Source organism: Chrysochloris asiatica, unplaced genomic scaffold, assembly GCF_000296735.1.
Source record: "Chrysochloris asiatica unplaced genomic scaffold, ChrAsi1.0 scaffold00177, whole genome shotgun sequence".
Taxonomy (NCBI): Eukaryota; Metazoa; Chordata; class Mammalia; order Afrosoricida; family Chrysochloridae; genus Chrysochloris; species Chrysochloris asiatica.
Window position 1 is genome coordinate 3,124,821 of NW_006408695.1, and position 11,796 is coordinate 3,136,616.

The 11,796-nt window shown below is 38.6% G+C and overlaps 1 protein-coding gene and 1 pseudogene across 2 annotated transcripts in view; both read right to left on the bottom strand.

Moving 5' to 3' along the window:
• TP63 (tumor protein p63) overlaps positions 1-11,796 on the bottom strand; it is a 323,929-nt gene that overhangs the window by 199,885 nt on the left and 112,248 nt on the right. The gene's annotated exons all lie outside the window — the stretch shown is intronic.
• On the bottom strand, positions 8,123-9,417 carry LOC102823774 (annotated as a pseudogene).

An 11,796-nucleotide genomic window follows, 5' to 3' on the forward strand; every position in this document is an offset into this window, starting at 1 on the left:
TTATGATACTGAATATTTAAATTAAAGCATACTGTTACAAGTTAAAAAAAAAAAAGTATCAATTCTAGGTATGTATTTAAAACCATACAGATGAATACAGCAGACTTTTACACGTTTCACTGGGGTTTGTTTGGGTAGTGTCATGGATCCCACTTTGCCAGAAAACCAGACAGACCAATGCAAGACAATCAAGCTTTCTATCCAAGCAGTCCTTCCAAACCAATAATATTGCTGTTACACGCTATACTTCCACTATCCAACATCTGTGTTTTGCAGAGTTCAAAAAGAAAATAAACATTTTCTCATAAAGTCTGACCTATTATTTAATCTACTTTACAATTGTTTCAACTGATTATCTGCTCCTTTTGCCTCCAGCAAAGAAGAAGTAGAATCAGAAACGAGAAAGAACTCAGGAAACTTAAAATCCATCCCCATATTAATTACCCCTCTTCTAACTACCATCTAAACATCATACCCAAGGAAAACAAAGTCAACCTCTAGACCTAGGGTTTTGTTTTTTTTAAACACCAGTCACTTAGTTATCTTGATGAATATGTGGGTGGCTTTTAATTGGAGTATAGAATTTTATGTTAGACTAAAGGATAAACAGGAGTCCTGGTATGCTGCTGTGGGTTAATGTGCTGCACTGCCAAGCCGTTTGAACTGCAAGGTCTGCGGTTCAAGCTCACCATCCGCTCCTCAGAAACCCTATACATGGTCACTATGGGTCAGAACCAACTCAATGGCACTTAACAACAACAACAGCAAAGGATAAACAAATGCCTGAATACTTTACAAATAAATTATTTCTATCTGTTTCATTTCGCAGTCTTTTCTCCTAAATCAATCAATAAAATTCACCTTGATGGCTATCTAGGTAAAAGGACACATCAGTTTTAATCAGGTCCTGTTTTAACTAAAACTGAATTCTACCTACAGAGATTATCTTAATACATGATTCACTATGATTTCGTAGACCAATTTTACCCCAGGATCAAATTAGCTAAGCTCTTAATCATTACTGTTAATATTATGTTTATATTGCACAAGGCGTAGTAAATTATCTTCTTAAATATGTAAATAATACTTCTAGTCTAGTTAGTTAATAATGGAACCTAATGTTGTTAAGTGCCGTCAAGTCAATTCTGATCCATGATGACCCTGTATAGGGTTTCCAAGGAGCTGGAACGGTACACCGACCTTGTAGTTCAGATGGCTTTTCTGTCTTGAGCATTAACCCACAGTGCCACACCAGGACTCCTAATAATATTGAATTAATTGATGATGAGGTCTAAACTACACACTGGCTGGCTGGCTGTGTGCTGTGGAGTCGGTTCCGACTCATAGCGACCCTGTACAGGGTTTCTGAGGCTGTAAATCTTTACGGGAGCAAAAAGCATCATCTTTCTCCCATGGAACAGCTAGCTGGTAGTTTCGAACTGCTGACCTTGCGGTTCACAGCCCGATTCATAACCACTATGCTACCAGAGCTCCTTTAAACTATTACACACACCAGCAAATTAATTTAGTCAAATATATAGTCATTGTTTGTTTTTAAGTGCCATCAAGTCATTTCTGATCTATAGTGACCCTTTATAGGGTTTCCAAGGAACAGCTGGTGAGCTTGAACTGCCGACCTTTCAATTCAAACTGAGTTTGCAAGCCCAGCGCATTAACTCTAAGTGCCGGAACATCAACTGTTTGCCAGGTAGAAAAATTAACACTGGAAATTTTAAAAAAGAAAGAAAAAAAAAAAAGGATGCATGTCTCATCCTCTATGCTCATGGAGTACAAATTGAATCAGGAAAGCAAATCTATAATTTATGAATGTTGTTACTATAATCTGTTGCTGAGTTTATTCAGATTTATGGAGCCTCCATGTGGGCCAGGATAGAAAGGCCCTCCATGGGGTTTTCAAAGTCTGATTTTTCAGAAGCAGATTACCAGAAGATTCTTCTGAGGTGTATTTTGGTGGCTTCAAAATGCCGATCTTCTGGTTAGTGGACAAGCACTTAAACATATGTGCAACACAGACTCCTAACGATATGTATACCAAACAAAACTGAACTCACCGGCTAATCAAAAGGTTTGCAGTTTGTGTCTACCAAGACATACATAGCTTGGACGAAAAGACCTGATAATTTACTATGGAAAAATCAGTCATCAGAAACCCTACAGAGCACATTTCTACTTAGACACTATGGGTGACCATGAATCAGAAATGACTGGTTATTTTTATGGTACAGAGTAGACATTGTATGCCAAGGCAAAAGCATAAACAAAGCACTTACTGGCAAAAAAATCTCCTGATATCTCATAGAAAACGACAAGCTACCCTACATTTTTGTTGTTGTTAGCTGCTCTCGAGTCAGTTCAAACTCATAGCGACCCTGAATAGGGTTTCCGAGGAGCAGTTAGTGATCTTGAACCATTAACCTTACAGTTCAAACGGACTGTATATTTGTTGTTGTTGTGATGTGCCGTGGAGTCGGTTCCGACTCATAGCGACCCTGCACAGGGTTTCCGAGGCTGTTAATCTTTACGGGAGCAGAACGCCTCATCTTTCTCCCGCGGAGCAACTAGTAGTTTCGAACTGCTGACCTTGCGGTTCACAGCTCGATTCGTAACCACTACGCTACCAGAGCTCCTATGACTATATATTACTGCATAGTAAAAATCCTGGGTAGAGCATGTTGGGGGAAGTTGGATATATTGAACAAGGAAGTAGAGACTTTTATGGTATGTTTAAAACAAAAAGAGGGTTGACTACCTCAGTGCTTGTGTTATTGAAGATTTTTTTGAGTTTTTATAATTAGAAAATTGTAGCTTCATGTGCAGTTATAAGAAATAATATGTTGTTGTTGTTAAGTGCTTTGGAGTCGGTTCTGACAACCCTGTATAGGGTTTCCAAGGAGCGGCTGGTGAGTTTGAACCACTGACTTTATGGTTCACACTGACCTTGTGGTCCATTGCTTTATCCCAGAGCACCATATCAGGACTCCAAGAAATAAGATAACAATGAACTATAAAGATTAAAAATAAAAGAAAAAAAAGGAGAATACAGAAAGATCCCACATAATCTTTATCCAGTTTCCACATGTCTTAGGTATCTAGTGCTGCTATGACAGAAATACCACAAGTGGAGGCCTTTAACAAACAAACAAAAAATATTTTCTCACTGTTCAAGAGGTTAGAAGTCCAAATTCAGAGTGACAGCTCTGGATACAGGCCCTTGTGTCCTTTCAGCATCTGCAGACCCCACATTCCTTAGTGTTCCCCATCTGTCTTGGCACCCATTTTTCCCTGATTTAGGATCTTCACAGCACAGGGACCCCAGGTACAAAGGACACAATCCACTCCTAGCTTTTCCTTCTTGGTAGTAGAAGGTCCCTCTTTCTCTGCTTACTTCTCTCTCCTTTTATCTTTGAAAACAAAAAAGATAATGAAGGCCACATCCCTGAAAAATTCTCTTACGCAGGATCAGGGTTGTGATGGGATTAAGGGTATTGCAGCCAACTGTCAATCTTCTTATTGGTTTATCACATTAAATCACATCATGGGTAGAGAATCATTGTATATTTGCCAAACCACTGAGAATCACCACCCAGCCAAGTTGGTATGTATTTCGGTGGGACACAACTCAATCTATGACTAACAATGTTAAAAATCATTCAAAACGATATAATGCAGTAGGAGCTCTGGTAGTGTAGTGGTTATGAATCGGGCTGCGAACCTCAAGGTCAGCAGTTCGAAACTACCAGCTGCTCCGTGGGAGAAAGATGAGGCATTCTGCTCCCGTAAAGATTAACAGCCTCGGAAACCCTGTGCAGGGTCGCTATGAGTCGGAACCGACTCCACGGCACGTAACAACAACAACAACATAACCAGGATGGAGTCCTGGTGTGGCATTGTGGGTTAATGCACCAGACTGAAAAGCCATTTGAACTGCAAGGTTGGCAGTTTAAGCTCACCAGCTGCTCCTCAGAAACCCTACACAGTGTTGATATGGGTCAGAACTGGCTCAACGACACTTCATAACAACAACATAATGAGGATATTAACATGAATACAATCTACTAATTTTATTATTCAGATTTCCTCAGGGTTTTTGTTGTTGTTAGCTATTATCAAGTCAGTACGGACTCACAGTGACCTTATGCACAATGAAACACTGCCATGTCCTGAGCTAACCTCACAATCATTGCTACATCTGAGGCCATTACTGCTGTCACTGTGCCAATCATCTTGTAGGGAGTCTTCCTCTTTTGCTGACCCTCCACTTTACCAAGCATGATGTCCTTCTCCAGGGACTGGTCCCTCCTGACAAAATGTCTAAAGTATGGAGATGAAATCATCTGGGCATCCTGGTTTCTAAGGAACTTTCTGTCTGCCACTTCTTCCAACACAGTTTGGTTTGTCTTTTTGATACTTTCAATATGCTCCTTAAACATCATAACTCAAATGCATCAATTCTCCTATGGTCTTCTTTATTCGTTGTCCAACTTTCACATGCATATGAGGTTACAGAAAGTATGGCTCAAGTCAGGCTCACCTGACATCTTTGCTGTTGAACACTTTAAAGAGGTCTTGTTTAGCACTTATGCCTAATACAATACATCATTTGATTTCTTGACTACTGCTTCCATAAGTATTTTACATGTTTTCAGTTTTACTTGTATTCATTTATGAGTATGTATTTGCAGTTGTTGTTAAGTGCTGTAGAGTCAGTTCTGACTCATGCAATTCATAGCAACTATATAGCGTTTATGAGGAGTGACTGATGGGTTTGAACCACTGACCTTGATTGTCAGTCAAGTGCTTATCCTGCAGTGCAATGTATGCATTTGGTTCTATATCATTTTTATCATATGTGTAGTTTATTGAATCTATCACCATTATTTAAGGAGCTCTGGTAGCACAGTGGTTACGAATTGGGCTGTGAACCTCAAGGTCAGTAGTTCAAAACTACCAGCTGTCCCACAGGAGAAAGATGAGGCTTTCTGCTCCCATAAAGATTTATAGCCTTGGAAACCCTGTTTCCATAACCACCATCACCATCACCACCACACCATATTGTAGGACTTAAAATATGAGAACAACACAGTCATAATATATTTTATATTGACAAATCTGGAAATTGTGTGAAGGATAAATGTATACCATGTCTGTTTATGGGCAAAGTGGTTATTTAGGACATTTTTTTCACTAACCCAGATAAAACAATGAGGGAGATAGTAGAAATGTGGTAGAGAAGATGAAGGAAAACTAACTATTACCAAAGAGAATTAAGGGTGAACTAGATATTGGCTATATTAATGAGAGGGAGAAGAAAAGTTCAAGGATGATCTCCAAATTTTCATCTTGTTGACTGAGTTGTTTACGATTCCATTAAGTCAATAAAGGAATCATTGTTTGGGCTGTAGGATAAGCACAGTGGTTCAAACCTACCAGCTACTCCTTGGAAACTGTACTTAACAACAAAAAGTTAATAAATATAGCTGGAGGTACTGACTTGGAGATGAATAAGAAACAGTGAATTTCATTTTAGCTTTTTAAGTTTGTGGTACCATTGGACATACAAAAAATGTAGCAGGAAATGGAATAAATAAGCATGAATTCTGGTAACAGGAATGGATCAAAAGTTCAGGAAGAGAATTCCTTAACACATGGACAGTGGTGCCTATGAAGACATGTATAATGAGAAGCGGGCCCTATTGAAGAACCTATAAATGAACAGTGAGGTGTTCATGGTTTCTCAGAGGCCAAGAAAAGGACATTTTAGAAAGCATCAACAGTGTTAAATGAAGCAAAAGTTTCCAAGAAGATCTAAAAAAAAATACTGCTTCGTTTAACACGAGTAGCTCATCAGTAACTAACACTAGCATTTTCAGTAGTTCGTTGTTGTTAAATGCTGTGACTTGGTTATGTCTCACAGCAACCCTATATAGGGTTTCAGAAAAGCAGCTGGTGAGTTTGAACCTCCGACCTTGAGGTTCAAACTGAATTTGTGCTTCAGCGCATTATCCTGCAGCACCACACAACAAAACACACATTACAGTTGCTTAAGGAGCAAACAGTGATTTAAGTGAAATGCTCCTTTTAACGTATTTATTTAAACAAGAAGAACCTGAACTGTACCTGAAGTGGTAAATCAAGGAACAGGTAAAGATGGAAAAATTAAGATATTGGAGAGAAAGATGTAGAAGAAGGTCCTGAGAGAGGTAGACAGAAAGGGTCAAGGGTATAGGTAGAAATAACAGCCTTGAACTAAAACACTCACCCCTATTCCAAGTTGCAATTGTTGTTGTTGTTGTGTGCCATCAAGTAGGTTCCAACTCATAGCAATCCTGTATAGGGTTTCTGAGGAGCAGTTGGTGAGTTTGAACCACCGACCCTGCAGTTCAAACCAACCTTGAGGTTGAGTGCTTATCCTATGGCAACCATGGCAGGATTTCAAGATGCAGTAAAGGTAGCAAAATGGTGTGGCCATAAGTATATCCATAGAAAATAAATCAGGATATGTCTTGTGGGCTGAATTTTCTTGATCAACTTATAGACAAGGTCATTGCTGAAAATGTTATGTCGGAAACTGAGAAGCTAACTGATAGAGAGAAATAAGTATTGGGAAATGTGGGTGAATTTATGGAATATTAAGTTATCATGGCTCCCATGTGGATGATTCTGGAATTCTTTCTGGTTATACACCAAGAATAAGGGGAGAAAAACAGATTAAGGAACTCATCTAGGGCTATTATTTCAGAGGATGTGTGGGAAGGGGTTGGGTACAAGAGACTGGAGAGAACTATGAAGACTACTTTAGGGTCCAGGAAGAGGGACTATACCAGAGAAAGAAATAGAAAAAATAAAAGAAAAACTACAGTTTTCTATGAAGTCAAAAAGCAGATACAGAGAATAAAGTAGGAGAAAAATAAACTGGTACAGACAGATATTTAAGAGTGGGATATCGGAGTTTATAATATCTATTGTGTCCACATATAGAGAGCTTACCTAAACTTAGGAGAGAATCTAAAGTATTAGTGTCTTTAAATTCAAACCCACCAGCTGTTCCTCAGAAACCCTACAAAGGGTAACTATGAATTGTAACTGACTTGACAGTACCTAACAATAGCAACACTTAAAATTAAACTATGTTAAAAACAAAGGTAATACTCAAAACTCATCATGTCCTATTTTTTCTATACTTTACTATTATCTCTGTTGCTGAGAGTAATTTACAATATAATTCTATGAAATCTTCCATACTAAAAATATCAAAATCCTCTGTCTATAAATTCATTGCTACCCCTCTCCATTACTATATTTCAACTAAAAACTTTATTTGCAAATGATTTAACAATGTGTTTACTGAGCACCTATTCTGTGACAGGTAATGTGGAGGATTCAGTAATGAAGGAGATGTTGGTTTCTTGAAAGTTGTTCACAATTCAGTGGTAGAAAGAGGACACTTTTAATGCTTGGCTCATTTTAGGCTTTTATGAAAACTTTTGTGCTCCAGCGCCTAGTTTCCCTATGGACTGTGACCTTATTCAGGGTAGAAAAGCATGGGTCATTCATTTTGGTTTGTGCTTTACTTGCTTGGTGATTGGCAGGGACGGAACCCTGGCATTGATTATAGTTAGGATTTCACTTCACAGGGCCTGCTTTTCCAGTTTATATGTGGGATTCTTTGACCTAAGAATGATTAAGGATGTTATATAAGGTTATATATACTCAGTTAGTAAATGATACATCTAGTATTTAAAGGTAAGATTGCCTGACTTCAAAACTCATGCTTTCTCCTACAATCAGTGGCACACAAAAACTTATTACATATGCAACTTCTCATTCATATTTATTATAAAAGTTGAGTAATGGGAAAGATTCATAATTATATATTTTATTTCTGCAACAGAAAAAAAGGACTAATTCTGCTTTATCACAATAGATACCCTTTCCCTACAAGATGAGCAATAAATGATTCAGGAAACTCAGTACTGGTAAGTTAATGTCATTAAAGGAATGTCTGTTTTCTTCTACCAATCAGTGTTTCTGGAATACTTTCATTGAAGACCAAATGTCTCTTGGTAACTAAAATGTTCTGTGTATTTATACAGATATTTCCTTAAATGGTGGTATCTCCAAATTCCTTGTTCCAATGTATGTATGCTTCTAATGTTTGAGGGTTCACACTGCATTTTATCTTTTTCAAGAATTCAGTGAAATCAGATAATCGAATATTTCCCATCTCACTCGCAGACATATTCACTTGCTCTGGTTTCAGCTCTCAGATAGGGCCCAGTGCTGCATCTTTTGCCAAAGCTGTTAGATCACTTCCTGAGTATCCATTAGTCATTCTATCTAGTTGTGCTAGTTCTTTTTGGGTCAATGGATTTCCTTGTTTACCTAACAGATTTTTAAGTAAAAGTAGTCTTATCTCCTCATTTGGTAAAGACACATATACCCGTTGGATGAAATGCCTGAGACCAGCCTCATCAAGCTCATGTGGTCTGTTAGTTGTTCCCATTACAAGTATTCTGTCATCTCCAGAAGATTGTACACCATCAAATTCTATTGGAAATTAAGTTTTTAGACATCTACTAGCATCATGTTCTCCTTCTCTTCTTTCACACAAAAGACAGTCAGCTTCATCTATAAAAATGATCGAAGGTTGAAGGTTTTGAGCCACTGCAAAAAGAGCTCTCACCAATTTCTCTCCTTTGCCCACATATGTTGACGAAAAACTTGCAGCACTCACTTATGTTAGAGAAGGTTGCATTGGACTCTGCAGCTACTGCTTTAGCCAGCACCATTTTTCCATTTCTAGGTGGACCAAAGAGTAATAATCCTCTGGCAGGGAACTCTAAGCTCTGTGAACAACTCAGCCCTCAGAGAAGGAAGAATAACAATTTCTTGTAATGCTTATTTTGCCAACTCTGCCCAGCTATATTGTCAAATTTAACAGCTGTTCCATTGTCCACAATTTCATTCATCATGAGGTTAACAGGTTGCTGTCCACATTCCTAAAATTCTTCCTATCTTTCTTTTTCTGAGCAGCAGGGGTAGGGGTAGAAGATTTCTTTGTCCTATTTGTTTTTTGAGTACCCTTATGAGTTACAGTGGTGGGACCAGACCCTTGTCTCACTCCAGGAACCATGATAACCCACTGCAACTAAGTGCTCTGTGGTGCCCTGAAAGACTCGTGGATCCAGTTTTTATAACTGTTTTTAAACGAGGCAGTGAATTACTAGGATGTGGTAAAGGATCTTTTCTTTTTGGAACAGCTCCACTTTCTGACTGGAGATATCCATTGTGGCATGTCAAGTTAGTTTTGTCATTATAGACGTCTGCTTGTGACTTGGAAAATTGCAAAACTGGTTGCAGCTTCTCTAGAAGTTGTAAACGATCCTTGGCTATCATTTTCCCTAGTAAATCCTCCCTGGTATAGCCTGGGTCGTCTTCAGAAACTCCTTCTTAACTCACCAACAGCCTGCTTCTGCTATGATCCCTAACTGTATAGAATCCAAACCCCTGTTGTTGTTGTTAAGTTCCATCAAGTCGGCGCAAAGTCATAGTGACCCTGTATAGGGTTTCCAAGGAGCGGATGATGAGCTTGAACCACCGACCTTTAGGTTCAAACCGACCTTGTGGTCCAGCACACTAATCCACAGCTCTTGCACCTCTCACACCAATTCAGCAGGCATTTGTTCTGTGAGAATTACCTCTTCCTCCCTTAACTAACAACTCATCAAATTCTTACTATATTTTGCCCCACTCTTTATCACCAAGTATTTATTGGAACCCAACTACATGCATTCACTTATGCATAGTATGTTGCTACCTTTGTGCTAAAACAGCAGCGTTGAGGAGTTAGAACAATGACCATATGGTCTACAAAGTCTAAAATATTTACTATCTGACCTTCAGAGGAAAAAAATGTGCCTATCCTCTGAACTAGATGAAAGAACTAAAATTTTAAGACAAATTGCAGTTTGAGTCTTTAAATATCTTTATCTCCCTGAACATAATAGAGTTCTTGACATAGTACTAGAGCATTCATAAACATTTATTGAATGAAGGCATGAGTAGGCTTTGTTCTCCCAGAGTTGCTGGGTTAGTATTAAGAACACAGGTTGAATTGACTTCCAAGTTGTTAACTGTTTCTGATAGATCACATTGGCCTCAGTTGGGATTGAAGTAACTCTTTTGCTAAGAAGAAGGAGATGGGGGTGGGGGGGGGAAACAGGCAAAAAATAAAGAGGCACAACACAGGAGACCCTGAAGATTTTGGTGCAGTAACATAATCCAATAAATAAAGTGCCCAGTGGTAACCCTGATGGTGAAGTTTATCAAGAGAAGTTCATATGGTGCACACCATTCTTGGTTTAAAAAGACAATTAAGTATATGTTATTTTTCAGAAATAACTCCATTCCAACACTATATTTAAAATACTATTTAAAAGGTCAAATGGCTCTATAGGATAAGCACTGAAATGCTAATCATAAAGTCAGTGGTTCAAGTCCACCAGCTGGTCTGAGGGAGAAAGGTGAGGCTTTCTGCTCCAGCAAAGATTTACAGCCTCAAAAATCCTATACAGGGTTTCTATGAGTCAGAACTGACTCGACAATAACAACAATGCTCAACTGTTTATAAAATTCAACTACTCAGAATGACATATTTCCTATACATCTTGAGAGCTTTCTAAAAAATTAAATCATAACATTTTTTTCCTTCCTGATCTTATGATCACACTTTGCATCATAGTACTGTTTCTTACTTATATAGCCTCTATTATAGTTATTAAGGAGCTCTGGTAGCATAGTGGTTATGAATTGGGCTGCGAACCTTAATGTCAGCAGTTCAAAACTACCAGCCGCTCCGTGGGACAAAGATAAGGCTTCCTGCTCCCGTAAAGATTTATAGCCTTGGAAACCCTGTACAGGGTCGCTATAGGTCAGATCCGACTCGATGGCACTTAACAACAACAACAACAATTATTATTAGGCTCCTAGTGTGGTGCTGTAGGATCAGCACTGGACTATGAACCACAAGGTCGGCAATTCAATCCTATCAGTTGCTCCTCAGAAACCCTACACAGGGTCACTATGAGTCTGAACTAACTTGACAGCACTTAACAACAACAAAAACACTGTTGCTATTATTTATTGGACACAAGATCATTATTTTATATTCTAGCTTTTGTGACTTCAGAGTTGAATTCAGTACCTGGCACAGAGTAAGAATCAAATAAACGCTGATTGAAGGAAATGTTTGGAGAAGAGAGCACACATAAACAATTTCAACATTTACAGCATTTACAACAAGTAGCATTTGATGGATTTCATGAGCAAGTTACTGTAAAATGCCTGGCAGGCATTGTTTATTTATTTGTTTTTCACCATCTTATGAGGTAGCAACCAATATTATCCAATTTTATATATTAAGAAAGCAAGAACTTAGGTGTAATGCACATCCCAAAAATCACAACATAATTGGGAGAATAGGAACTCTAGGGTCTTAAAGATTTGGTCTCAGGGTCCTTAGTTAGCTATTCTAAGTCTTAATTTCAAGTGCTGGTGCGGTGTTCTAGAATAAGCAATGGATTTCTAACTGCAAGATTGGGAAGAAATAATATGTTGTTGTTGTTAAGTGCTTTGGAGTCGGTTCTGACAACCCTGTATAGGGTTTCCAAGGAGCGGATGGTGAGCTTGAACCACCGACCTTTAGGTTCAAACTGACCTTGTGGTCCAGCACACTAATCCACAGCTCTTGCACCTCTCACACCAATTCAGCAGGCA